This window comes from Mauremys mutica, chromosome 8 (genome assembly GCF_020497125.1).
Source record: "Mauremys mutica isolate MM-2020 ecotype Southern chromosome 8, ASM2049712v1, whole genome shotgun sequence".
Taxonomy (NCBI): domain Eukaryota; kingdom Metazoa; phylum Chordata; order Testudines; family Geoemydidae; genus Mauremys; species Mauremys mutica.
Window position 1 is genome coordinate 86,209,041 of NC_059079.1, and position 27,708 is coordinate 86,236,748.

At 40.6% G+C, this 27,708-nt stretch overlaps 1 long non-coding RNA gene across 1 annotated transcript; it reads left to right on the forward strand.

Moving 5' to 3' along the window:
* Positions 1–921: 921 nt before the first annotated feature.
* On the forward strand, positions 922–27,708 carry LOC123375538. The gene is made up of 4 exons (XR_006581503.1): positions 922–1,282; positions 23,179–23,361; positions 23,659–23,768; positions 27,501–27,708. It is a non-coding gene; the product is annotated as an uncharacterized LOC123375538 (long non-coding RNA).

Below are 27,708 nucleotides of genomic sequence, written 5' to 3' on the forward strand. Positions count from 1 at the left end.
ATAAAGGCGCATTATACCAGTACAGATTATTCCTATTCCTGTGCAGGAATAGCTATATTAGTATGAAGCACCATTATACTGATACAATTGCATCCACACTGTGGGAGGGTGGTAGAGGTGTGTGACATCCTGTACCCCATGTTCACCACTTTTATATGGTTATGATATATTTTGTACAAAGTATGCCTTGTGAGTACCATTGAAAACTCATAATCTACTGAATATTATTATCCTGTTGAAACGTGTGCAGCATCACTGCAGTGTTACCTCACAAGGCATACTTTGTATAAAAATGGTGAACATGGGGGTCAGGGTGTCACAGGGGGTTGGGTGTTATACTGTTTTAACTGTACTGGTATAGATAAAGTGGTACAATTTGTGTGTGCAGACAAGACCTTATTGGTAGGAGAACTTCCTTTATTAAGTTGCATAAGTTTGCAAGTTTAGTCACATCGTCCTTCTTGAAGAATAGGGAACATTGTTATGCACAGTGTTCTAGGTGAAGTCAAACAAATGCCTCATACAGTAACAGCATCAATTGTTTGGTTCTGCAACTGCTAATATAAGTAAGTATTCTGTGTTCTTTTCCCTACAGCTTTGCTCTGAGCCAATAGTTTCCATGACTTTTCCACACTAAACCCCCCAAATCCTTTTCCTGTTCAGTGTGCTGTATAATTGTCCCATTTAGCACACTTTCTCTGGCTCAGTTCCTTGCTTCCAGACTAATTATTTTGCAATTATCTGTGTTGAACTGCTTTTGCTATCTGTTGGAGCAATCACTTAATGATTCAAATCCTTTAAATCAGGTTGCATTGTTCCTCATTATTTATTCTGCCTCAAGTTTTAGTATCATCTACAAACTTGGTGAGCTTGTTTTGAATGCCGGTGTTTGCATTGTTTCTGAAGGGAGTACAGGAAAGTTAGTGAAAAGTTTTATTGTTTATTTTGGGGTTGTCAGTTTGCATGCAAGTATTTGACCCCAACATTTTATTTCCAATTAATTAGTTTCCACGGTGACTATGTTATTGTGATAGAAGACACTTATATGAATAATCTATCTTGTAGGTACGATATTCCTGTCATGGGGTCTGTATATCATGTTCAGGTTCAACAGCTAAAGGATTAACAAAGCATCTGCCTTCCAGCTCATCCAGAGCCACAACAGCTGTGCAGATGAAAGGGCTGCAAAGCAGAAGAGTGTGGTGGCTGCTAGGAAGACTGGTGAGAAGATGCCAGACAGACCAATGCACCTAAGAAGGAGACACTGGGAAAGACTACAGAGGTAGGAAGTAGCTCAGGGAACAACAAGGAACTGGTCCTGGCTATTTCAAACCAAGAGCCCAGCTGGAATGCAGTGAATGAAGTGGGGATTGGCCTGGGATACCCTGCCTAGCCCATACAGGGACTCTTTGAGAAGATGGCCCTAAACCAGGAGAACTAGGGCTGATTTAGCCCTCATTGGAGACACAGAATGTCCATTTTCCCAGTATGATAAACTATTACTATTATTCTAAAGGTGACAGAGACCGTTGAGGACTCAGCCAGGAGAAGGTTTGGCCCAGAAAAGGATTTGACAAATCTAGAGTTGGGTGGGATGGAGCTTGGTGGGTGTAGCTCCCTATCTCCCTGCAAGTGGACACTAATGAATAAAGACACCCATGTTACAGTTACATCTGCTTCCTACAGAGATTAAGCTTTAATGCCTGTGAAGTAGTTTTTCTTTTTCCATTGCTAAGAAAAGGTTCTCCCTAAGGACTTCAATGATTACTGTACACTCAGAATGAAATTCCCCCCTGTGTAGAGAGGTCTGTGCATTTATAAGCTCTGAGGCTGTAGGAACTGACTCAAACATTCCCTTGTAAGCCGGCGTGCTAACATAGTTTTCAGGAAACTTTCTCCAGCTAAGCAACAGTAGCTTAGGGGTGAATTCCACATTACATTGATTTTATTCAAGTCACTAGTGAACTCTCCTTCCTGTTCCATTAACCTCAATGCGGTGTTAATTTAAAAATGTTCTTGGGACAACTAAACCTTAGTGTAGGATAGAAACTGAGAAAGACAAGGTATAAAATAGACCTTAGTTAAACAATGGCTTAACTGATTACCTGTACCACCTTTCCTAGGGTACTTTTAATTTCAATTAATTAAACAAAAGGACTCGAGCGTTGAAGGTATGTCCCAAGATAGATGTGCCAACAGCTATGGCCTAATTTGTCTTACACAAACTAGTGTAAGAAGATGTGTTGCACAAAGAGACTGGAAAATTCCAGTCAACCATACAAGAACTCAAAAAGTGGTGTTCTGACTAGATGGTGAGAGAGGATATTTGGAAGGACATTGTACATCTTCTAAAGAAGTATGGGTTACTATCTGATTAGTCCATGCTAGCACCTGGGATGTATCCTTTGGCCAATTTTGTAGTTATACTTGCTCAAGTTTCAGTATCTCCATCAACATTCTGCTAGCTGCTGAAATGTCCAGTTTAAAGTTCATATAATTTATACAAAGTCTGTCCATATTCTTTGATGCTCTTTAAACTTGTTTTAACAGTTCATTATACAATCAAAAGTCACTTCAAGAACCGTTTAAGAACAGCAGGTCAGAACAGTTATATAAATATTCCATTTCCGGTATCCTTGTTTTAATAATAATAGTTGGACCTTTGTATGTATGGTGGAGGTGAGTCTTTGCATTATTAACCAAACAGTAAAATTTCTGATTATTCCACTGTGTGGTCAAGTGTCCTTATAAATGTAACCCTTCTGCCCCTCTGAGTTGGCAGCAACAAGGGCCGGGTTCAGTATCCAGGGGTTCCGTTTCAATAACACAATGCAAAACCGGCTCGAGCCCCCACCCAGTGACCTGGGACAATTACCTACCACCCCCCCCGGGCGCCTCTAGGAGGCAATACTTCCCCACTCGCAAGCATGAAATCTGAGTGTAGCAAAATCCTTTTAATAAAGGAGGGAAACAATGTGGCATCACGTTGGAGAGACACCACAAGCAGGACTATACACAAACCATAAGCAAAACCCACCTCCAAGTACATTTGGCACTGTCCTTAGGGTCTTAAGTCCAATCACCCCAAAGTCCAACAACCCAAAAGTCTCAGTCTCCGGTCAGTGCCACCCCAGAGTTCAAAAGTTTATCTGCAGAGTTTTACTCCCCCCCAGCCTGGGTGGAAATGGGGGGGGTCGCGCACACAGGGTGCTAGGGACACCTTACGTGGGCCAGGGCCGACTGCCCCGCTTCTCCGTGGAGTTCTGCTGCAGCCTTCACCACGACTGGCTCCACTCCACCAGCTGTGCCGCTCCTCCAGCAGACCCGTGAACCACGTCAGCCGTCCCCCACAAACCGCTCCACACTGCTCACTGTTCCATGGGCTGCTCCAACGTGCTGCAGACTGCTCCGCTCTGCCAGCTGCTTGGTGATAGATCTTCAGGCTCTCCCACTACTTAACACAGCACTCAGTGATCTCAGCTTAGTAAGCTTAGCTCTTTTAGTGATTTCAGCTCTTAGTGATTTCAACTTGTAGTAGGAGAGCCCCACTGCCACATGGCCCAACGTGAATTCAGGTCAGCAACCTCTAGATGGACTCCTAAAGGAATCAAAATTAGCTCTGCTCTTTAACAGTGGAGAGAGGAGGAAGTGCAATTGGTGTTCCAGGCCCTCAAAAGGGGCCCATACCATCAGGTACACACACCAGTCCCCAGCCTCTCTCCCTTCACTGGGTTTTGGAACCCATGTCCCTTGTCTAGCAAGTACTATTTAATGTAGGTTGAGTCATTTCTGTCATAAAGCAGTCTCATAGTTCCTCATTCACATAATTAAGGTAACAGCCCCATTTTTTTCTTCCTGCCCCAATAACAAAGAAATTGGAGATTCCACAGTGTGAAAATAACCATCCCATGCTGCTGTGTGTTATGCTAAGTGGAGTGGGTTTACCAATGCAAATGCACATTCCTAAAATTCCTTTGCCCACTCCTCATAATGTACCACCAGATGTCAGGGTAGATCTCATCCTGACTCTGCTTACATAAACATACTGTTTCCGTTCCTTTTTTTTAGTGCTGCTTTCAGCACAGTTGTATTTCACTAACACATAATATAAGCATCCTTGACTGCAAACATTAGCCTTCTTCAATTTGTCGCTGTGACATTTCTTGGGATGTCTAGGACTGTGGGCTACCTTGTTATCCCCTTGCCTTAGTGAAAACCAGACTTGCTGGTGCTATATTAGATGTTAGTTCCCTCTTCACCCCAGTCTGTTAGCCACCCCAAACAATCTCCTCAGAAGCTCTGTTAGCCTTTCACTCTGCCATGCAGGTAGCACTGGGTATACTCCAGTCCCCAAACACCTCAGAAGCATCTTCCTGTAGTGTTCAGCTGCTGTCACTGGACACTCTCAGTAATTGCCAAGTCTGCTGTCTCCAAAGAGACAGTGTACACACAATTGGAAAGTCACCACTCAGGATTGGATCCTTTATAACAACGTAGCACTGTAAATTATTTATGATGAAAACAAATATAAGTTTATTAACAAAGAACAGATTCACAGATTTAAGTGAGTATTGAGTAAGAATAATGGAAACAGAAATGGTTACAAAAAATAAAATGCTTATAAGAGACTAAACATAATGTTGACAGGCGACATTCCTTTGTCCAAAATAGCTTTTCACCCTTAAAATCCTTTTGCAAAGCTTGTTGATTTTCAATCCAGTCAGGATCCAGATTATCAGGAGTACCACCAACATGAGTGTTCCTCAATTAAATGCAGAACTAAGGGTTTCTTTTAGAGTGGTAGCCATGTTAGTCTGTATCAGCAAAAACAACGAGGAGTCCTTGTGCCACCTTAGAGACTAACAGATTTATTTGTCCTTCTTATTGTCCATAGTAAAAGACAAAGTCTGCCCCAAAGAGCTTATAGTTGAAAATATTCTTTTGAAGTATATCCCTAGATAAGATTCTCCTTCCCCAGTTGCTGGTTCTTTGCTGTGTCAGTGACGTGCTGATGTTACATCCCCCTGTTAACTTGTTTTTTCCTGTTTACTTCATTTGCAAGGGCAATTCCAGATGTACAGCAGACCCTCGCTAGAACGCGCGTCTTTATAGTGCAAATTTGGTTATACCACAAGACCGCGCCTGGATCCCAAATTTAATTGCCTTCATTGGAATCCCTGGTAACGCAGTCCCCGTGTTAATGCGGGACCACGCATGGATCCAAAACCCTGCATTCTAGTGGGGGTCCGGTGTACTTGGTTTCACAATGCTTAATTTACATTAGAGACAGGGATAGCTGAATAGACATGTTTTGTCTGGAGAAGACCTGCTTGTTACCTTGTTACAGACTTTACAGCATAATATCACACAGTATTAATACATACATTTCACAGTGATATTAATGACCAGAGTGTCACTGGTTTTCATTGGATACCTCACAAGACACTTTTTGGATAAACACTATTAAAACAGTGTATTAGATACTATTATAACTGGCACATCATATAAATATCAAAGTCTGATATTAATCTTATTACTATTTTCATTCATTCATTCACAAACAGGGAGAGGGGGAAGTCTCTTTAGGTGCATCAGCTTGCAAAAGGTTGCAGCAACTCTGAGTTTCCTCAGACCATGGAAGAAAATCTAGCCATTAGACCATAGATTTTTATTCTCTTAGCCCTCCATTCTATCTTTTCTAAAAGGCCTTGATGCCTGGGCAATTCTTAAATAGTAATCACTCATAACTTGAGGGGTGGGAGGGCTTAGTTACTACAAAACTACAAAGAAGAAACTACAAATATGACTTGATAGGAAAACAGTCCAGGAATCTTAAACATTTTTAAGAGCCATTACATAAAATATTTTTTTGTTTTCTTTTTTTAAACCAGGAGACTTTTGGACAACATTGTTAAAAAACAAAAAGAAAAACATAACCTCTTTTGTTCTAAAACTAATTGACAGGATAGTCTTCTCTGAGTTCTCTTAACCCATTTCCATTTTGAAAAACACATCTTGATTATTTGTTGTTGTTATAGCAATACCCAGAGGTTCAACTGAGAACAGGACCCGGTTGTATTGGGTACAACGCATATAGTGCCTGCCGCAAAGAGTTTACAGTCTAAATAGACCAGTCAGAGGGTGGGAAGCTACTCTTCTATTTAGTTCTTGAATTAATTATTATTGTTATTGAAGAAATTACTGTAATACAATGATAAAACAACAAATTATATTTCTCTTTTTAAAGTGATGATGTACAGAATAGAATAATTGAGTTTAAGGCGAGAAGGGACCACCAGTCATCTAGTCTGACCTCCTGTATATCATAGGCCATTAAACATCAGCCAGCTACCCTGATCCCAAGCCCACCAACCAAAATTAGACCAAAGTATTAAGCCCTCAGGAAACTAAACTGTTGTGTGCCATGGGAAGAGAACAGGAGGGATCATTGTGCATCAATGTCAGAGACCCCTGAAATGGCAGAGAATTGAATTGGTGAGATGTATTCAGATGATCCTAGCAAGTGACCTGTGCCCCAGGCTGCAGAAGGTGAAAACCTACCACGGTCCCTGCCAGTCTGATCTGAGGAAAAATGAGTCCTTGGTACAGGCTGATAGAGAGGATTACCCCATTCTCTGGCTTTACCCTCAGGACAATATCTTATTATGTCAGGAAATAACTGTGACATTACACCCCATATTCTTCTTAGAAATATTGTTATGATACGAATATGGCATAACTAAGATATGTTTTATGCAAGAGGGGTCATGTGAGGTATCATTGAAAAAGTTATGATCTACTGAATGTGTTTATCCAATTTATATTCAGGCTGTCGATTAATCGCAGTTAACTCATGCGATTAACTCAAAAAAATTAATTGCGATTAAAAAAAATTAATAATGACTAATCACACTGTTAAACCATTTAAATTTATTAAATATTTTGGATGTTTTTCTACATTTTCAAGAATATTGATTTCTATTACAACACCATATATAAAGTGTACAGTGTGTACTTTATATTATTTTTTATTACAAATATTTGCACTGTAAAATGATAAACAATAGAAATGGTATTTTTCAATTCACCTCATACAAGTACTGTAGTGCAATCTCTTTATCGTGAAAGTGTAACTTACAAATGTAGATTTTTTTCTGTTACATAACTGTACTCAAAAACAAAACTATGAAAAACTTTATAGCCTACAAGTCCACTCAGTCCTACTTTTTGTTCAGCCAATCACTAAAACAAACGAGTTTGTTTACTTTTACGGGAGATACTGCAACCTGCTTCTTATTTACAATGACACCTGAAAGTGAGAACAGGCATCCACATGGCACTTTTGAAGCCAACATTGCAAGGTATTTACGAGCCAGATATGCTAAACATTCATATGTCCCTTCATGTTCAGCCACCATTCCAGAGGACATGCTTCCATGCTGATGATGCTCATTAAAAAAAATAATGAGTTAATTAAATTTCTGACTGAACTCTTTGAGGGGGAGGGGGGAATTGTATGTCTCCTGTTCTGCCATATATTTCATATTATAGCTGTCTCGGATGATGACCTAGCACATGTTCATTTTAAGAACACTTTCACAGCAGATTTGACAAAACACAAAAAAGGAACCAATGTGAGATTTCTAAAAATAGCTACAGCACTCCACCCCAGGCTTAAGAATCTGAAGTGCCGTCCAAAATCTGAGAGGGACGAGGTATGGAGCATGCTTTCAGAAGTCTTAAAAGAGCAACACTCAGATGTGGAAACTACAGAGCCCGAACCATCAAAAAAGAAGATCAACCTTCTGCTGGTGACATCTGACTCAGATGATAAAAATGAACATGCGTCGATCTGTTCCGCTTTGGATCATTATCAAGCAGAATCCATCATGAAGGTGGTTGAAGCATGAAGGGACATATGAATCTTTAGTGCAACTGGCACATAAATATCTTGCGACACTGGCTACAACCGTGCCATGCAAATGCCTGTTCTCACTTTGAGGTGACATTGTAAACAAGTGCACAGCATTATCTCCTGAAAATTGGAACCAAACTTATTTGTCTGAGTGATTAGCTGAAGTAGGACTGACTGGACTTGTAGGCTCTAAAGTTTTACAGTGTTTTATTTTTGAATGCAGTTATTTTTTGTACATAATTTTACATTTGTAAGTTCAACTTTCATAATAAAGCAATTGTACTACGGTACTTGTATGAAATGAATTGAAAAATACTATTTATTTTGTTTTTTACAGTGCAAATATTTGTAATAAAAATAAATAGAAATTGAGTACTCTACGCTTTGTATTCTGTGTTGTAATTGAAATCAATATATTTGAAAATGTAGAAAACATCTAAAATATTTAATAAATGGTATTCTATTATTGTTTAACCATGTGATTAATCACAATTAATTTTTTTTAATTGCGATTATTTGTTTTAATCGCTTGACAGCTCTAATTTGTATGCATGTATCATTTTTGTCTCTGAAGCTAGGAATATTGACCATGTATCAGTATTTCAAATGTGCTACTTTGGGTGATACCCCCCCAACTATCCCTTCAGGTTCAACAATGAAAAATTTAGACTGGGCTGATGGCACATCAGCAGAGACAATGGACTGTGAAAGAGCTTAGTCTTCCTGTGGATGTTCCGAACAGCCTGCGAGTAATGGCTGCTATGACCTTGCAGAGACATGTGACTGAGTCACCTGGTATTGGACCTCACCTCGGAATGCCAGTGTTTTTCCACTGGAAAACAAAGGGTTCCCACCATACACAAAAGCTATATAAGGCGGGGAGTGACATCACCAAGGTTCTCCTCTGCCTCCCCACCCAAAGAGACACTGGGAAACACCTGGAAACAAGAACTGAACTGGGGAGAGAAGAACTGAGCCAAGGCTAGAAGGGTGTTCAGCCCGTGAGTGAAAATACCTGAAGTTTCAAGCTGCAGGCCAGTGCAGCTGGCTTTCAAGAATCTCTTTAATCTGCCTGAGACAATATTTAGGGTGAGAAATCAATATTTGTAGCCAATTTCTTTAGTGTATTAAATTTAGCCTGTGTGTTTTGTTTTATTTACTCAGTAATTTGCTTTGTCCTGTTTGTTATCTCTTATAATCACTTAAAATCTACCCTTTCTAGTTAATGAACTTGTTTTTGTTTATTCTGAAACCCAGTTTGTGCAATTCATAAAGGGGGTGGGGCAGAGAGGATAAGAGGCTGTGCATGCCTTCCTTCACATTAGGGAGGGGGTAGATTTCACAATATACCTTTTGGCTCTGCACTCCAAGGGAGTAGGGCACCTGAGTTCTGGGGCAAGTCGCTTAAGCTGAGTCATTCCAGAGCTGATCTCAGTGTCTGTGTCTTTCTGCAGCTGGGTGTGGCCCTGCTTATGTGTGCGCTAGTGGAGGCTTAAGAGCCTGCACCGCAAGACAGGGTAAAAGGGGGCCCAGGCTGGCAGAACAGGTGGGTTCAGTGGTATCCCAGTACATTAGGTGGCACCTTAAAAGGGGGCAACCTGTTACAATAACTAGGAGACAGAGAGAGCGAGACTCTCACATTTTATACCCTGGCGACTAGGGCACAAGATTGGGATATGGGAGAAACCAGATTCAAGTCCTGTGCTCTGTCTGATTAAGAGCAGAGTTTTTCACTCCAAATCAAGCAAAGCAGGGACTTAAACCTGCTTGTCCCACATCACAGGCCAGTGCCCTAACCCCAGGACGTGCAGACATGACACAATTCTGTGTTTTGCAAACATGTTTCACAGCTTTTGTTTTCATTCCAATGCAGAATGAAAACAAATTTTGAAAGCTTGACATCATGGTGATATGTAATTGTCATCCTCTGGTCAGCTCTACTGACAATGACTTTGTGGTCAGTGAAAACAAGTGCAAGTCACATTCATTATAGTGATGCTGACTAACTCAACTCTTTACAAACACAATCTAATATACTAAATCCTTGTACTCAAGACAAGCCTTTCATCTGACTAGACCAGGGGTCGGCAACCGGTGGCTCGCGGCTCACCAGGGTAAGCACCCTGGCGGGCCGGCCCGGTTTGTTTATCTGCCGCGTCGGCAACTTCGGCCGATCGCGGCTCCCACTGGCCGCGGTTCGCGGTCCCAGGCCAATGCGGGAGGCAGGAAGCGGCGCGAGCCGAGGGATGTTCTGGCCGCGGCTTCCTGCCTCCCGCATTGGCCTGGGACCGCGAACCGCGGCCAGTGGGAGCCGCGATCAGCCGAACTTGCCGACGCGGCAGATAAACAAACCGGGCCGGCCCGCCAGGGTGCTTGCCCTGGCGAGCTGCGAGCCACCGGTTGCCGACCCCTGGACTAGACTATGGGCTATATTGCGTGCCCTTGGTTCATGTATCAGCAGGGCTAGACCAGTTTTGGGGGATTACAGAACAGAATAGTAGAGGGCTGGTGAGGTTTTTGCTGCCAAACTCAGCCCATCAGCAAGGAATGTTCTCTGAAAAGGGTAGGCAAAAGGAGAGATTGACTTCAGTTTAGACTTTTTTTCTGGAACTTGAATGAAGTTTAACTTAGACCTGGGCTTGAGCAGTTGGTAGAAGCAATCCTTACCTTATTCATAGACTTGGGCTGAGTACATTTGATTTGCCTTTAAAGTTTTTTTGTTTTTTTTTTTACAATAAAGCCAACCACAAAATGTTTAAACTTCACTCACCATACAAGATCCTTTCCTGCTTCAGCTGTCTTCACACAGTCTCTCTTGTGGTAACTGATTTGAAGAATGTGAGGTGCCCAGTTGCCATTAGCATGGGCACCCTAAAACAACCTGTATAGATAGAGCCCTGGTAATTAATATACACCCCTGTTTTAATAACTTGTTACCTTAAATTTCTAACATGGAACCTTGCCAAATGTCTACTGTATTTGCCTTCTCTCTCATAGCAGCAATATCTTCAAAGAATTCCATCAGGGTAGTTATGATTAAATTTCATTGCTCTTTCACCATCTTTTTCTTGTCAGCAATGAGCAGCTCCATTGTCAATATAAATATAATACTTGTTTCTGAACTCCTTTAAATAAATCCATGGTACTTCAATAGTGCCTGTAAAATATGCTGGATGACAAGAAAAGGTATATCTGCTTTATTATCTGCTCCGATGGTCAGAAAAGTTTCTCTGCTCCTGACTAAAGGGATTACTCTAAGGCTTTATTAAACAAGATGTCCACTCACTTTGTAGTCTAATCACACCAAGTCATTTATTATGAATTTGAAATTCAATGAAGGGGCCAGAATTCACAGTCAGAGTTGGATTCATCCAGAGAATAATGAGAGGGTTTTTTGTTTGAATTTTAATGAAGGGCATTGCTATTTGTTATTTAAACCACTGATGAATATTAATGGATGACCCTGTTGCTAATGATTGATTTCTAGATTCAGGGGGAGGGATAGCTCAGTGGTTTGAGTACTGGCCTGCTAAACCCAGGGTTGTGAATTCAATCCTTGAAGGGGCCACTTAGGGATCTGGGGCAAAATCAGTACTTGGTCCTGCTAGTGAAGGCAGCAGGCTGGACTCAATGACTTTTCAGGGTCCCTTCCAGTTCTACGAGATAGGTATATCTCCATATATTATTTATTTAGATTTATAGGAGACTGGCAAATATATAGTTGATAGCATTTAAATTGAAATCTACCAAATGGTGGGATTTTTAAACATATACAAATGTAGTAATTTTGTTAATACTCAGGAGTGGACTAATAACTAATAGACATGCTATTAACTTTTGTAAACTGTAATACAGATGCACAGTATTCCTGTGACAGATGAGCCCTTAACTCTTGACTTTGCAGGAGTTTCTGACTCTTTAACGATCCCACATGAACACATTCCAGACCAGTTCATTAAAAAGATTTCACCAGACATGAAGAAATGGCCTTCACATATCTAGGAGGTCCACCCCTAGGTCCATAACTTCCTACCCTCCACCTTCTCTGTCATAACTATATATTAACCTATGAAAAGTGTCTGCCTGCCTTACAGAAGCTGTAACTCAATATATCACAGTTGGGATCAATCCTCTCTATTGCTGAATTACTTGATTTGATAGTCATATTATCCTCCCCACTAAAGTTTTCCCCTCTCTTCTAAATCCTAATTTCTATACACTCTGCAGTTATGGTATTTACCAACTCAGACTATAACCTTCTCAGAGCTTTGGCTTGGAGAAACACCACTGTTTCTCTAAGTAGGAGCAGCAGACATAACATAATCTTTTATTTCCCATATGATCTTTCTTACCAATGAGCTAGGCAACTCAGGACTTGGTGTACCATTGCCTTGTGTCTTGTGTAGTCATTTACTTCAGTGCAAATATTCAGGGTAACTATGAATCTGCTTAGTGGGTGAAGAAGGAGAGGACAGAATGGATCTCCCACCTCTCCTTTCTTGTTCCACCTTGATTTTAGGTTAATTCCCCGTTTGTCACTGGAGGCTCGTAGAACTGTTGTGTTATTTAAAATGATCCTTTTGTTGGGTTCTCCTCTAAATGAAAGGGAACTATGTGTTTTCCAAATCTGACTTTCCTGGATGTATATTCCTTTTGAAAGCTTTTTGCCTCCTTAAAATATTCAAAACATTATGGCAGCATTCATTCTCTTTAAGGGTTTCTGAAACTATCAACAACACATTTGGAAATTCCTAAAGTGCCATTCTTTAAGACTCAAAATCTGATATTTTTAAGGTTACCTTGTACCTCATCCTTCACATGTTCATCAGTTACTCATTTTTCTTTTCTATTGACTTTTTTTTTGGCCTACTTTTATGAACAATTCTTCAATCCCAAACCTTCCCTAACTTTGCCTTTGCCTTTCATATTTGGGGTCTGATTACCCGTTACCTTGCACTTTCTGCAGTCTTTTACAATCTGGAAAAACTGATTTGGTAGTGTTTTATACTCCCTTTGCACTTCATTTGCACAGATGTAAATAACACAAGGCGGTGAGGAATCAAGCCCTTTAGTCAATGCTGATCAATTTCAAGCCCTTCTGCAATTAAACTCATCTGCCTATTCACTTAGGCTCTTAGCAGCTATTCATGCTTTGAGCCAAATTAAATATAAACCTAAGTTAGTTTTTTCCCCCCCTGTATTCTAAATGTCAACCCAAACTGAATTTGAAATACTGCTTTTCTGTATTAAAAACACCTGGGACTTGAAACAGACAGACCTCTTGAAAAATGCTTCAGATTCTAGCCTACGGAGAGCTTTCATCTAAGTTCACCCTTCACCTTTACAAGCACTAAGGAATATACAAGTTCAGTGTTATATTATTTTCAGAAAGTTTACTGCGACTATTTAAAAGCTTTACAGGAGAAGGGTAAAATAATTAAATTAATGAGGGCTGTAGATATGCAGATCTATCTTAATTGCAATATATTTTCAGGATGCTTGTTGAACCAGCCAGGCCTCACTATATACTGTACTATGCCAGGGTTACTAGGATAAAACTGGAATAGCATCCTGAAGAATCAGGCTGACAGGCTGCAAAAATTGACTGTGTTAAACCTAAAATTCAAGTAAATATGGACGTGGATTTTAGTAGGGAAATAAAGACAATCTCTCAGTTTATTAGCTGATGAACTACTGGTAGCTTCTTCTTGGAAAAGGGAAATAGAATGTCCGAAATTTGTGAAAAGATTAAAAATATCTGATATTATTGTGATGAGAAAATTAACGCATTAAGTGTCTACACAGCAAAAATAGGCAAAGGATATACAGATTATCAGATACTTTGTAACTATTTGTTCAATAGTCAGGCAGAATAGACTTGTGTGCAAAAAATCACCAAAAACAAACAACATTGGGTTTGCCAAACTGCTTTTACTATTAAGTGTAATAGATAGACTTTGGGTGGCTACTATGAATAAAGACAGAGTTTTATTTAAGTTCTTTAAGGAAAACCCCAGAAATATGTCCTTGATGTTGTAGGAACGACCATCTTGTAACCTGGTATTGTCTAGACTCAAAAAATGTGATGAGTGTATTATTCCTAATGTTTCTCAAAACAAACGTATCCATTGTTCGTAATTGTTAATATTTTATTTTCAGTACATGCATGATGATGATTTGTAAAATTGCTTGTATTTCCATTAGTTCTATCTAGATTCACTCCTAAAATAATTCCATTAAAGAGCAGTAAAAATAGATAGCCCTCAACATGTGTAAGGCTATCACAATCTGAATTAACAAAGCACTGACCATGATATAAAAACACCTCATGGTGACCCCTTGTATCTTCCAAAAGAGAATAAATGGCCTCACTCAACATCATCTGGAAAATCCTAGCTCTGGTGACTCTCACTTTTGGGAGTCCAGAAATGAATTACTACATCCGTATTTCCAGGGTTGCTTTTCCTGATTTACAAACCTTAATGATATATAACATGGTTGGCTAATGATGGACAGAACCTTTCCAATGACTTTAGTAGGAGTTTGATTGGGCTTCTAGGCACGGATACAGTAAGCTGTTCTGTGCTAGTGAACCTCACTGAAGTCTGCCCATGTGGAACAATCTCCAGAATAAGAGTATAAGGTAGGAAACTCTTTGACTAACTGCGAAACCCAATACTCCTGTTTAAACCCTTCCGTTAATGCCTATTAGAAATACATACAGTAGCTTTTATACTAATTGAATTACTCTTCCCCTGGTATTCACAGTCTATATAACAATCCTTAAAAGTAGGTTCCAATTAATCTTATGCCATATTGTAACTGTTCCAGAAAGCACTATGGGATGAATATTAAATTAAGCTCTACAAAGCTTATTTCTTTGCAAACTTTTTTTGTGAACAGCCCTACTATGTGGTTAAATTTGATAAAGATCACTTAGTGTTCTTTATTAAATTCAGCAGCCTCTGAAACCACAGGAAAGCCTGAAGTAATTAAATAGAAGGAAAAAAAATCAGAGTCCACCCCAAATCCTCATCTAACCCATCTAGTTATATTTAGCTCTGTGCTGCTATTGTTTTTTTCAAGCATAGAAATCTTCTTTCTTCTTTACACTTTAGAAGAGCAGCGAGGATTTAAATCCTATACAAAGGCATGCATTTCTCTACATAACAAGAAAAGAACCATTATTTGTTACAAAAGGGGGAAAATTATATTTCCTTAATGACATTGTCTCACAAATAATCAAAATGGTTTTTCTACCTGAACTCATAAAGAAAAAGTGTCAGAAAAAGTGAGCTCTATGGGCTTTTACTGGTGACAATATAGTAAGGTTTTCTAAGGTAGAGCACAGTTAAAAGAGAATTGTCTAAAAGTCTGTTACATCAACATTCCTGAATTTCCTAAACAACTTTATTTAGGTCCTCATTGAGCATGTGCTTAACAGTAAGCACAAAAGTAGTGCCAAAGAAGCTGATTAATTGGTGCTCATTTTTGAAAGTTGTTGTATGGATTGTGAATGCGGGTGGGAGAGCAGGAAGTAGTATGAATATTGTAAGAAATCAAGAGGAGTATTCGTTTATGTTAGGCATGTGCTTAAGTACTTTGGTGGATTGAGGCCTTACTATTTTTGCCTTTCAAATACTTTATAAATCAGGGAAGGTTTCTTTTTACATGTAACTTTGTAAGTATGCTGTGGCCTCTTCTCTATTAGGAAAATGCATCATGGTTGAACTAGATTGACAGCACGATGCTAATTGGTCAGTAGGGCTGGTTCAAAGTTTGCCTTGCAAATGTGTTTTAAAGGAAAATTGAGTTTTTTGACTAACGAGAAATTTAAAGTGACTATTTTCGGTGGAAAAGTTTGACTTTGTCTTAAAAAACCTAAATATTTGAAAACTTTTTCAGCCAAAACCTAAAACATCTTCAACTTTAGAAATATTGTCAAAACATTGTTCCCAAAATAAAAATGTTTTTATTTTGACTCATTCAACATTAAACTGCATCTTGAGCTTCTACTGTTTCTCAGTAGTTTGAATGCTTCAATACTCCCATTCTCTATCAGCCGGTTTCTTAGCTAGCCTGTATCTCCCATGATGCATCACGGCCACATGACTCCTATGATGTACTGTGAAGAGTCATCAGGACAGAAGACCTTGGGTGCATGAGCTGGGCCCAAAGAGGAGAAAAGGGAGGTAGAGGCACTGGAAGTGCAGTTCCCACAAGGCACTGCAGCAACACACTGTGTAATGTCAGACTGCCCCAAACATTTTGGTTTGATAAAGCAAAATATTTTGATTTGTGCTTGAGTCTAATCAAAATATTTCACTTTGACTTTTCCCAGTGGAAGCTTTGAGTTTTCAGCCAAAAGGTTTTGTTTTTGAAAAATTATTTTTCCATGGAGCACCTTCCCCACCATTTTCCTACCAACTTTATGGTCGTATAGACAAGATATTTATGATCATTGTGTCAACTCATCATAAGCAAACAATATTGGTCTCAGGGTTGTGATGGGGCAAGGCCAGATGGCTACAGTAAAGTAGTGAGGAACAGGTATGTTAGCCCCAGGCTAAACAAATCCCCGGTACCATGGTAACCAAAGGGCAGTTGCTCCAGGTTAATCAAGACACCTGGGGCCAATTAAGATCCTTCTAGAAGGCAGTGGAGATAGCTAGATTGATTAGGACACCTGAAGCCAATCAAGGGCTGGCTGGAACTAGTTAAAAGCCTACCAGTTAGTCAGTGAGGTGTGGATGTCAGGACCTATAGGAGGGTGCTGTGCTGTTGGAGGAATGAAGCAGTATGAATCCATATCAGGTGTAAGGAAGGAGGCCCTGAGGTAATGGTGAAGGAGATATTGAGTGGGGGCTGCTGTGGGGAAGTGGCCCAGGGAATTGTACACGTCCTATTACCCAAAAGTCAGCTACCATAGCTGCTAATTGTAGGGTCCCGGGGCTGGATCCTGGAGTAGAGGGTGGGCCCAGGCTCTCCCCCCACCCTCCGATTCATCACTGAGACTGTGAGACAACAGAGACTGTGCAAGGGAGGGTTGCTTCCAGTGATGAGCTGACAAAATCTTAACAACCGGTTCCCTATAAAAAGTTCTGATTTAAGGGCAGGGGGAGACATAGCTGGGGGCCCCTGCAGGGCCTGGGGCAAATTGCCCTACTTGCCCCCCCCCGGCAACCCTAGAGCTTGCAGCCCCCTCCCCTCTTACCTTGCTGGCAGCTCAAAGCAGCAGAATGACTCTGGAGCTCAGCTGAGCTGCCCAGCTGGTGCTGGCAGCTGGCCATGCTGCAGCTGGGGGGAAGCGGGGGAAGGGCCGGGGGAGCCGCAGCCTCCCCAGCTAGGAATCCTGGGAGCAACAGGATGGTCCAGCCCGTGGACTGGAGTTCTTTGCCTACCTCGTGGCCCTTTAACAACCGGTTCTCCACAGAGGTCTAATTTTAGCAACCGGTTCTTGGGAACCTGTGGGAACCTGCTCCAGCTCACCACTGGTTGCTTCTCCTCACCTCCGTTGTTGGCTTATGATGAAAATGGCTCAGTAAGCTGTGACCCTTGCCTCTAGAGAGAGAAGGGCTACATGGAGGGTCACAGTGAGCCTCTGAGGCTAGCAAAAATCTGCCAGGAAACACAGGACCCATGGAGTCAAGGACAGAACTTTGTCACAGGGTTTATTCATGACTTGCTGATTTAATGGTAAACTTGTCGATGTAGACAGCTATACATCCAGTCAGTTGTGATCAGTGTTGACACTAAACATAAACGTCAAAAGTTGAGTTTAAGCACAATTAAATTTCCTTGTGAAGACCAGCCCAGTTAAATAGCTACATAAAATAAAATGGATTAGAAGGTGACTCAAATAATTCTTCTGGACAGCATTGTTAATAAGAGCCAGAGCAGAGCTAATGGGGCTCTGGTTTATTTATGCTAAACTTTGTTGATCAGATTTTGGTTTTGCAAAAACAACCAACTCACAGATCAAAGAAACCCAAACCAAAAGGGGTGTTGAATTCAGGTTCTATTTTAGTCCAGTTTCTGAAGTTTGGGGATTTGTGTTTTTTTAAAAAAAGTGGCTCTGGTTCCCTTTATAATGGGAAAATCAGCATTATAAGTTCTAATGACTTAGTTACAGGAAGACAACAGCATGCTAGTATAAGCAACTAGCAATGACGGCCTATAGCTCTCATGGTTACTAAACAAACATTAGCTTTGCTTTGTATGGATAGGCACTATACTTAGAGGCAAACATATTACTAAACGATTTCCCACTCAGCAAAATATAATAGTGTAAATCGGACTATAGCCACTACAGATTGTCTGTAAAACTATTGATATTACCTGTTAAGGCTTAAATATGTTTGAGGTTTCACTCACTGTCTAGATGCTAATACAATTGTGGTAACAAGAAGTAAGCTATCGATAAGCAAAGAACAAGTTCTGTATTAATTTATTTAGAGCAAATATTGCAGAATGAAATGATGATGTATTCACTGTACACATATTCAAGGAAGTAGGACTTTTTGAACTTAAGATATTGATCGCAAATTGTGATGGACAGCTTTTGGATGATATTGTTTTCTGTGGTCACCTGAAATAAATGTTGTTAAGGGAAGCCTGTCTGATTATCAAGGCAAAATAGTAGAATAATTCAACTTCCTGGTAGTTACCATCCTCTGGTGATATGTTGTAGAACGTCAGCTAACTCTATTAACTTTGAAATGTTTGCTTTCTACAAGATTCTCATTCAGACTTTTAATTAAAATTTGTTTACAGAACAGATAAATGATTTTTAATATTTCTTGGTTATTGATGTTCAGTTAAAACAAACTTCTCCACCCCAGACCTCTGAAAATTAAAGTAATAATCCTACATGCCATAAGTGACTCTTGTAGGCACCTGAAATCCCACATAACTCAATAAGCATGTGTGAAATGCCATACTGTGGCCTGGCTTCCAGCAGCTGACAGGATTTGGCATCTCTTTTACAAAAACCCTGTGCCATCTACTTCTTTATCTGTATGGCCAGGAGTACCTGTGCTGGAAATAACAGGGCTCTGAAGCTCAAAACAAGCAGGAGGAACAAAGCAGATTGTCATATAGGAATTTTGCTGCATAAACCAAAAAATTAGGTCACTATGAGGAAAGATGATCCATTAGTGAGCCCAGCCCATGGAAGACTTGGGTTTGATTTCCTCCTCTGCCACGGACTTCCTGTGTGACCCTGGGAAAGTCACTTAGGCCCCATTGTGTGATCCACAAAGCTCCCACTCAGCTGCCGCTGAATGATGTAGGCACCTAATCACACTTGGTGCCTAACTTTTCAGGGCAAATGTTTCCTGGGCACCTAAGTTTCTTCCTCTGGGCATGTGCTTTGCTGCCTCACTTTTGGTGTCTGGCCACTTACCTTCCACCTAAGAACCAGTGGTATTCACAAACTGGGAGAGAGTAGGTGTTTGGCTCCTTAAGTTGCATACGGGGCCTGATCCAGTAGGCATGCTCAGCAGCCACCTACTGGATTGAGTCCTGATCAAAGTCCAGCTAGAGTGACTGGTTAAGTTTATAACCACAGTAGAACAGTAATGGTAGAACAGGTCAAATTAAAATGACTGTATAGGTCAATAGTTGGGGCACCTACCTGGGAGGTGTCAGACCCAGGGTTCAGTCCCCCTGTTTCAATTGCTCTTTCATTATTTAGCTACATCTGGAACAATTTCAACAGGAGAGATTGAGGAAACCCCTCCAGCAGAGGAGGAACTGAACTCCCCACCCCCATCCTAGGTGAATGCTCTAACTGCTGGATGAAAAGTTGTAAGGTGGGGAGTGGCAGCTCCTCTTGTAGCCATTTTCTGTAAAGCCAGACAGGCTCCTGATTCATTACCACAAGAAATGCCTAACCTGCCTGACTTCAGTGGTGGGTTCCTGTTCATAGATTGCTAAACAGAGAGAGGTGCATCCTGGCAGCCTGGACTTAAGTGCTGAACTCATAGGAATTCTTGACTCCAGCAGCTATAGGTGTCCCGAATTATTGCAAAGTGCCTTCAGTTCCATAGGTGTATCCTGGAAAAAACAGGCCTATTTTGTCAGCCCTTCTGCCATACCAGGGCATATTTTAGCTAGACAACAAATCGGATCTTACATTGACTTTTGCTTTACTCTGAACAGTTTATTTTGACATTAAGACTTCAGTTCTCCTGCTCAGCAAGGGAGAATAAAAAGTGTATAACACTTCATTCAAATCATTTACCACAGTTAGTGTTTGTTTTGGGATGAGAAGACAAACATATATGAGCAATAGAAAAAAAAGATGAACTGCATCTCTGGTATTTGACAAAACTCCTATGTTCTCTATCCTTCCCTTTATCCTCTTATTATCCATCTAGACAGCAACCATCACAGATGCTAATAAAGTCCAATTAGCCCTTCAAGTTCTCCAACATTCCTTTTTTCTTCATTTACGATGCCAGCAGGGGGGCTGGAACAATTCTTATAGTGGGGGTGCTGAGAGCCATTGAACCAAAATGTAAATCCCATATATGACGGAAACCACTTCAAACTACGTGAATAGTGAATAGACTAAGGACTATCACAAACCTCACCGCTTTCTGCTCCACATGCAACGCATATTTATTTGATCTTGTCTTCACTAGTATAGCAACAGGAGTGTATACATAACAGCATAAATGAATAAACAAACAAACACCCCTTCAAAACAATGAACCTCCACTCCACATGCTTCTCCTTCTGGGGAGTGGTCGAGAGAACAAATAACACGTGACTGAGGTATAGTCGCATTGATTAATGCATTACTGGAATGGGCCCAGCTTCCATTGTGATGAGCATAGTATAAAAACCTGTATAGAAATACTGTTTATATAGTCGTTAAGCCATAAAGTTCTACATCTCCATCAGGGATTTTTTTTATATGTTGAGTGAATTCCACTGTGTAGCAAAATAGGTTGCTGTTAAAAAGATACTTTCTTCCTCCATGAGAATGGAGTTTTAAAGAATATTAATATCCAGAGCTGTGAATCAGAAAGAGAAAACTATATACACAGTTTGTTACATCCCAGTTCTGGTTTTGGGTTCATACAATGAGATGATGAACAGACATTCATGAAAGCCTCTCTGTAATTAGCTTGGGAATCTTTCAGATTATTTGGCACTCCCTAGGATCGGTTGACCTCCATCAGCTTCCTCCCAGCATTGTTTCAGGAAGGATTACAGACCACTGTTAACCAGGACCAATGATTGGGCAGTTCCCTCTTCTACTAATCCAGCTTTATCTGAGCTTGGTGCGCCAGTTCCTCCTAACAGCGGATACCTTCACTGAACAGCCCCCACATCCAATCCCATTGATTTTACATAAAAGTAAATTTACTGTCAAAGGATAGGAAATAAAGAAAAACCAGAAATAAAATGAATGTTAAACAAAATATAAATACAGCTGGACTAATCACTGCAGCGATTGTAGCTACTGCAGGTGCAGAACTGAATTTATATAAAATATCGGTTTAACACGATGAAAAGCTTAGATAATGAAGAGCCCTTGTTTTGTCTCAGCCGCAGTGGACTCGCTCAGCATTCGACTGTGAATTCTTTCCGTTGATCTGGAAATGAAGTGTTTCCTCCAACTCAATACTCTATTGTGTAGGAATCCGATTGTCCTCTGAGTCCATGCCCAGTTCATTATTTCTTCTTCTCCTCCTACTTTGGATAGAGCACAGGTGTCTCTCTCATAACGTTTTGATTTTCTTTTCCTGTTGCAATATTAACAAGCAGACTGATTTGCATTTAATCAAAGGTTTGCTTGATCAGTTCCATTGACTAAGCTGACCATCAGGTATACACATGAAAATCCATTAGCATGTTATTCCATTACCATGCAAATGGAAATAACCCATTTCCCAGCAGGCAGCTGTTACATAGCATAATTGTGAGACCATCACATAGCTCTAAACAATAATTTCATAACTCTCACATAACAAATACAAATTATATGAACAGGCATGGCATTTGCCATCATATTCCCCTTCTCTATTTACACTGTAAGTTCCATGGGTAGAAATTTGTCTCATGTTTCTGTGTAAAGTGCCAAAGACAGCTATAGATCTCTAGATAATATTTAGAAGTTACATACGACTGGTCAGTCTTCTTTCATTTTTCCATTAAAAATAATGTGGAAACTGGAATTAAAAAATGGCCATATGGAATCAGACCAAAGATCCTTTTACGCTGGTATCTACTCATTGCAATGGCTTTCTGGATATGCATGCTGCTTTAAATCTGTAGCACGAAGGTGACCTGATGAAGGTTCAAGGCAGAAGTACTACAGCACAGAAGAAAAAGATAGAGTAGCTTTAGGGATAATACTTATTTAAAAATCTTGATCATTATTAGAAGAAAGTTTATTCCAAATCATGAATGATGTGGTAAATAGTACCAAACCTAGTAGAGAGCCTGAGGGCAATCCATTGGAATTTCTTCCATAATTAAAATGAAAAGTACATAAGAGTGGCAAGTACATGGGAGTGAGCCAGCCAGCAATCCCTGAAAAGTTTGGGAAGGGAATTGAAGGCTACTGGGCTCCTTCAAAAGTGGTAAAAAGTGAATGAAGCAAGGTAAAAAGGCCCTGGACAACATGACTTCTAGGCCAGCCTAAATTCGCTCAGAAGCACTGCAGAGGCCTATGTGATGGTTACATGACCCTCATGGTCTCAGACCTTTGAATACTCCTGGGTTTTGTGGAACTATCCCGCTTTGACCCACAAAACCTCTTGTCACGGGTTGAAGTGGCTCCTGTCCTGACTGGGCATGGTTCCGTACTCTGGGTGTTGCATCTTGGCCCATGGGATCACAATGCCACTCACTGAAATTTGGCCCAGGTCCCCCTGCCAATTAGGGGGACTGGGCCAAACCTAAGCAGCTGTGTGACCCCATGTACCAAGGGCCAGGCCACACACCTGGAGCAGGGAACTGAGCCCAGCCAGCTCTGTGGGACCTCTGTGTGGGGTGAGTACAAGATGGGCTTGCTCTGTAACTCCACCCCCCAGGAACTGGACCAATCTGCTTTAGGCATTTTAAATGTTGGGAGGTAAGTGGACTTTCTATTGGAGGATGAGCACAAGCAAGCAGAGTCCCAAGAATGATGACACTGGCACTAGCTCATAAGCAGTGGAATGTGTATTTGATATGGGATCTGAGGACAGAGTCAGCTCCTGCCTTACTGATGCTATTGACTGAAAACACTTTCCCCTCTTTCCCAGGCAGGAAGCCCACATTCCACCATGAACATCTGCTCTCTGGTTTACTTCCTGAATCTGGAGTCCGTCCAATATAGCAGGAGCCACACCCCTTGGGGCTGTCTGTGACTGTGCCTACATACAGACCTAGCCAGCCAGTGCAGTACCTCTGCTGCGGAACCTGTGAGATAATGAAACTGAAAGCAGGTACATTTATTCTAAATGATGGAATGCTTAATCAGCTATTGGGTTGCAAGTTCTGAATACCTCCAGTCACTGTGTGGAGCAGCTGCTATTGTTTGATTAAGAGTGTTGATTGTGGAGAGAACAAAGGTATTACCCTTTAAATAGTGTCGCAATGGTCAGAATCTGAATGCTGATCAGAACAAAGAGCTGCCTGCTGTAGCCAGGAGAAAGCTCTGCTTTGTGTGATGTTAGATTAGTTTATTCTTAATTTTAAATCTACATATTTGTTTAACAGCAACTCTTCTTCTGTTAATCCAGAGGTCATAAAGACAACCCCAAAATCAGTGATAGCCAAAGTAACCAGGATTACAAAACAACCATTCTCAATGCTGGGGAAGACCAAAATACATAGAAGAAAACGGCCATATGTGGGTACAAAGCTCATCTTTTATAAGTTATCTTGTTAGATAAAGATAGTGTGCATGTAAAATATTGTATATTCTTGCTATCAATACAACGGTTTCCTATAAAAGAAGCAAACTAAACTACATAAAGGTCTGGTACATGGAATGTGGGTAAATACTAAATCACATTATGTATGTGATACCAATGTAGATCTCAGTTATGCAAATATAAGTAACCTTTTCACATGAGCAGTCCAATTAAAGTGGATGCCACTACTCTATTGTGCACAACTTTAGACATGGATAAGTATTTGCAGGATTGTAGTTTAATTTTTTAATAGCCCAAAATTTAATCTGGCTCATAAGTATTGTATTTTGAACTCTAACACAGAAGAAACAAATTGCATTGCAATGTGATGTTTATGAAAGAAAAACCTGTAACACAATTTGTTTCAGTTTGTCTTTGCCTAGAGAACAACCAACCATCGGTAGTATATTTTAGCATAGTTATGCTGACATAATCGGAGTAGTGTAAAGAAATGGACTTTTTGTAAAAAGTTCCCTTTCTGATGCTTTATCTCCCATAAAGTGTGCTGTCTACTTTTAATTAAACCATCTTGTCATCCTAGACACATACAAACCATGGTTGTTCATAGCCTTAGTGTCATAATTCAATATTTCAGCAATAATAAAGAAAACTACTGCTAATCATTTGAAGGGTATGGGCAAAGTTTGCCCAGAAAATGTCTTCCTAATACCTAGATAGTTAATAAGGCACATTTTTGAGCTTGATTTACATCTAGTTTAGCACTGTATAAAAGGACTATTGTATAGCCACTGCTCTATTGACACTGAAGAACAACTTTAGATAACAATCCTTATTCTTCCACTGATATGTCTTCAAGAGTTTCTTGATTTCTATAAAAGTTGGTTTCAATTCTGCCCCATGATTTGGAAGTATATAGAAATTTCTAATTCACAATCTCAGAGAAAGAAGAATGGGCACTGCGTTTTCAAATGACTTTCTTCAAGTCTGACAACATAAAGTGTTGCAGACCATTTTAATGAAATGAAATGAAAAAGGGTTAAATCAGATAATTGGAGGAACTTCTCCCTGCCTCTGGAAAATCCCTCCAGAGCAGTTGGTTACTTATTATTTGGATTGGGGTAGAATCATGGACAAGGTTTCCACTGTTCTCAGTGCTATAACAATATAGGAAAAAAGTAGACAATCTCTGCCACAAATAGCTTATGTTGTGGGTGTATGGAGCTAGATTCCCCAGCTGGTATAAATTCACATAACTTCATTGCCTTCAGTGGAGCTATGTCAATCTGGCCTGAAGATCTGGCCCCATGGACTTTAATGTAAGGGTCTATCTGTGCTAAAAAGCTGAAGGAGTCATCTCAGGGTTGTGCGGCACAGTTTAGGGTATCTGGGACCTAATGTGCATTGTTGTGGTGATTTGGTTTAGTTTTGGTTTGCAATATGTACAGAACAACCCTGTTATAAACCTGCAATATGAATTTGTGTTACATTTGAGGTCATACCTCCGTAATTCCCATAACAATGGTGTTCCATATATGCCACAAAGAGACAGATAAAAAACATTGAAGTCATTTGTCTATGCTGAAACAGTAGCATGTGGGGGTAGTCCAGGCTATTTCAAAGTATTCATTCCTTATGGACATGCCAAGTAATATATGACCCTTACTTAAGTATCTGTTTGTAATCAGCTCTCAGATAGACCCACAGACAATTTTTGGCATATCAAATAGCGTTTCTGTCAAACAGAAATATTTGGCATAATCTGTGTGGGGTGCCAGTGATCTGTATGAGGAAGGACTGAGAGTAATTGCAAAATATCCTGGGAAAATGCCCAGAAGAGCACTTAAAATGAGAAATATAACATGCCTAACAACTTACTGGCACGGCACAAGGAAGCATTCTGTCTCTTTCCCATGTGCACAAAGAGAGCATAAACAGACGCAGTGTTCACAGCTATCACTAGTCTATATGGATAAAAAGCATTATTAAAGTTTGGTTGCCCATAAGTTATCAATATTGCCCACCCCAAGTTTTCAAAAATCAAGAGTCAGGACCCAAAATATCTCAATAGGCTTAAACATCATGAAATTAATATATATAGGGTCTTTTTTTATTTGACTTCTCATTTTTGAACCTGTAGAGATAGTGGTTTTAAGCTCTTCTCCACTAAATTCTGCTTGATTCAGACAACCGTCTTGAATCTGGGTCTCCCACATCCCAGCTAAGTACCCTACCCACTGGGTTATTCAGACATGGATTTCTCTTGACATTTTTGTGAAAAACTTTAAAAGGTCTTGGTTACATTCCATGCAGGAAGAGAACTAACTATTGAAACCTTAACAGTTTTCATGAAATGGAATTTCTGTTGTCCAGCCAGTCCTATTTAAATTTCAGAAAAAAGATTACAACCATGGCACATATGCTTTTGTTACTGTGGTATAAGTAACATCTTACAAAGTCATCTGATCTCTGTAGATTTTGAATGGAACATTGCATTTTATTTACCATAAAAAAGTCCAAGCTAAAATATATGTTTGTCAACCTTAATTTTAAGTATTACCAAACAGAATGAATATGGGAACCAGTGAGATGTATATAAAAAAGGCATGCAACATAAGGGAGAGGAGAAGTTAGGGTATGTCTACACTACGAAATTAGGTCAAATTTATAGAAGTCAGTTTTCCAGAAATCATTCTTATACAGTCGATTGTGTATGTCCCCACAAAAAATGTTCTAAGTGCATTAAGCCGGCGGACTGCGTCCACAGTACCAAGGCTAGCGTCGACTTCCGGAGCATTGCACTGTGGGTAGCCATGGTTAGCTATCCCACAGTTCCTGCAGTCTCTGCCGCCCATTGGAATTCTGGGTTGAGATCCCAATGCCTGATGGGGCAAAAACAGTGTCGCGGGTGATTCTGGGTACATCGTCAGCCCCCACTTCCGTGAAAGCAATGGCAGAGAATCATTTCGCGCTTTTTTTCCCCTGGGTTACCTGTGCAGACACCATACCACGGCAAGCATGGAGCCTGCACAGCTGACCGTCACTGTAAGTCCCCTGGGTGCTGGCAGACGTGGAACTGCATTGCTACACAGCAGCAGCTCATTGCCTTTTGGCAGCAGATGGTGCGTTACGACTAGTAGCCATCATCATCGTACTCCTGAGTGCTCTTTTAACCGACCTTGGTGAAGTCAGTCAGAGATGCTTGGGCAGATATGGGAGTGACTCAGCCAAGTCATTCCCATCTTCTGCTGAGCACCCAGGAGATGACAATGGCTAGTAGTACTACTGCACCGTCTTCTGGCGAGCAGCCAGGAAATGATGATGGCTAACAGTCGTAATGCAGCATCTTCTACTGAGCACCCAGCAGATGATGGTGGCTAGCAGTCGAACTGCACTGTCTGCTGCCACCCTAAAGATGTAAAAGATAGATGGAGTGGATCAAAACAAGAAATATACCCGATTTGTTTTGTATTCATTTTCTTCTTCCCTCCCTCCCTTCTTCCCTCCCTCCCTCCATCAAATCAACGGCCTGCTAAACCCAGGGTTTTGAGTTCAATCCTTGAGGGGGCCATTCTGTGTGACAGTTGTTTGTGTTTCTCCTTGATGCAAAGCCATCCCCTTTGTGGACTTTAATTCCCTGTAAGCCATGTCGTCAGTTGCCTCTCCCTCCATCAGAGCAGACAATCATTTCATGCCTTTTTTCAGCGCAGACGCCATAGCACTGGGATCATGGAGCCCGCTCAAATCACCGTGGCAATTATGAACACTGTAAACACAACGTGCATTATCCTGGAGTATATGCAGAACCAGAACCTGCAAATGCAAAACCAGGTGAGGTGGCGACAGTAGTGCGGTGACGAGAGTAATGGGGACATAGACATGGACATAGACTTCTCACAAAATACGGGCGCCGGCAAT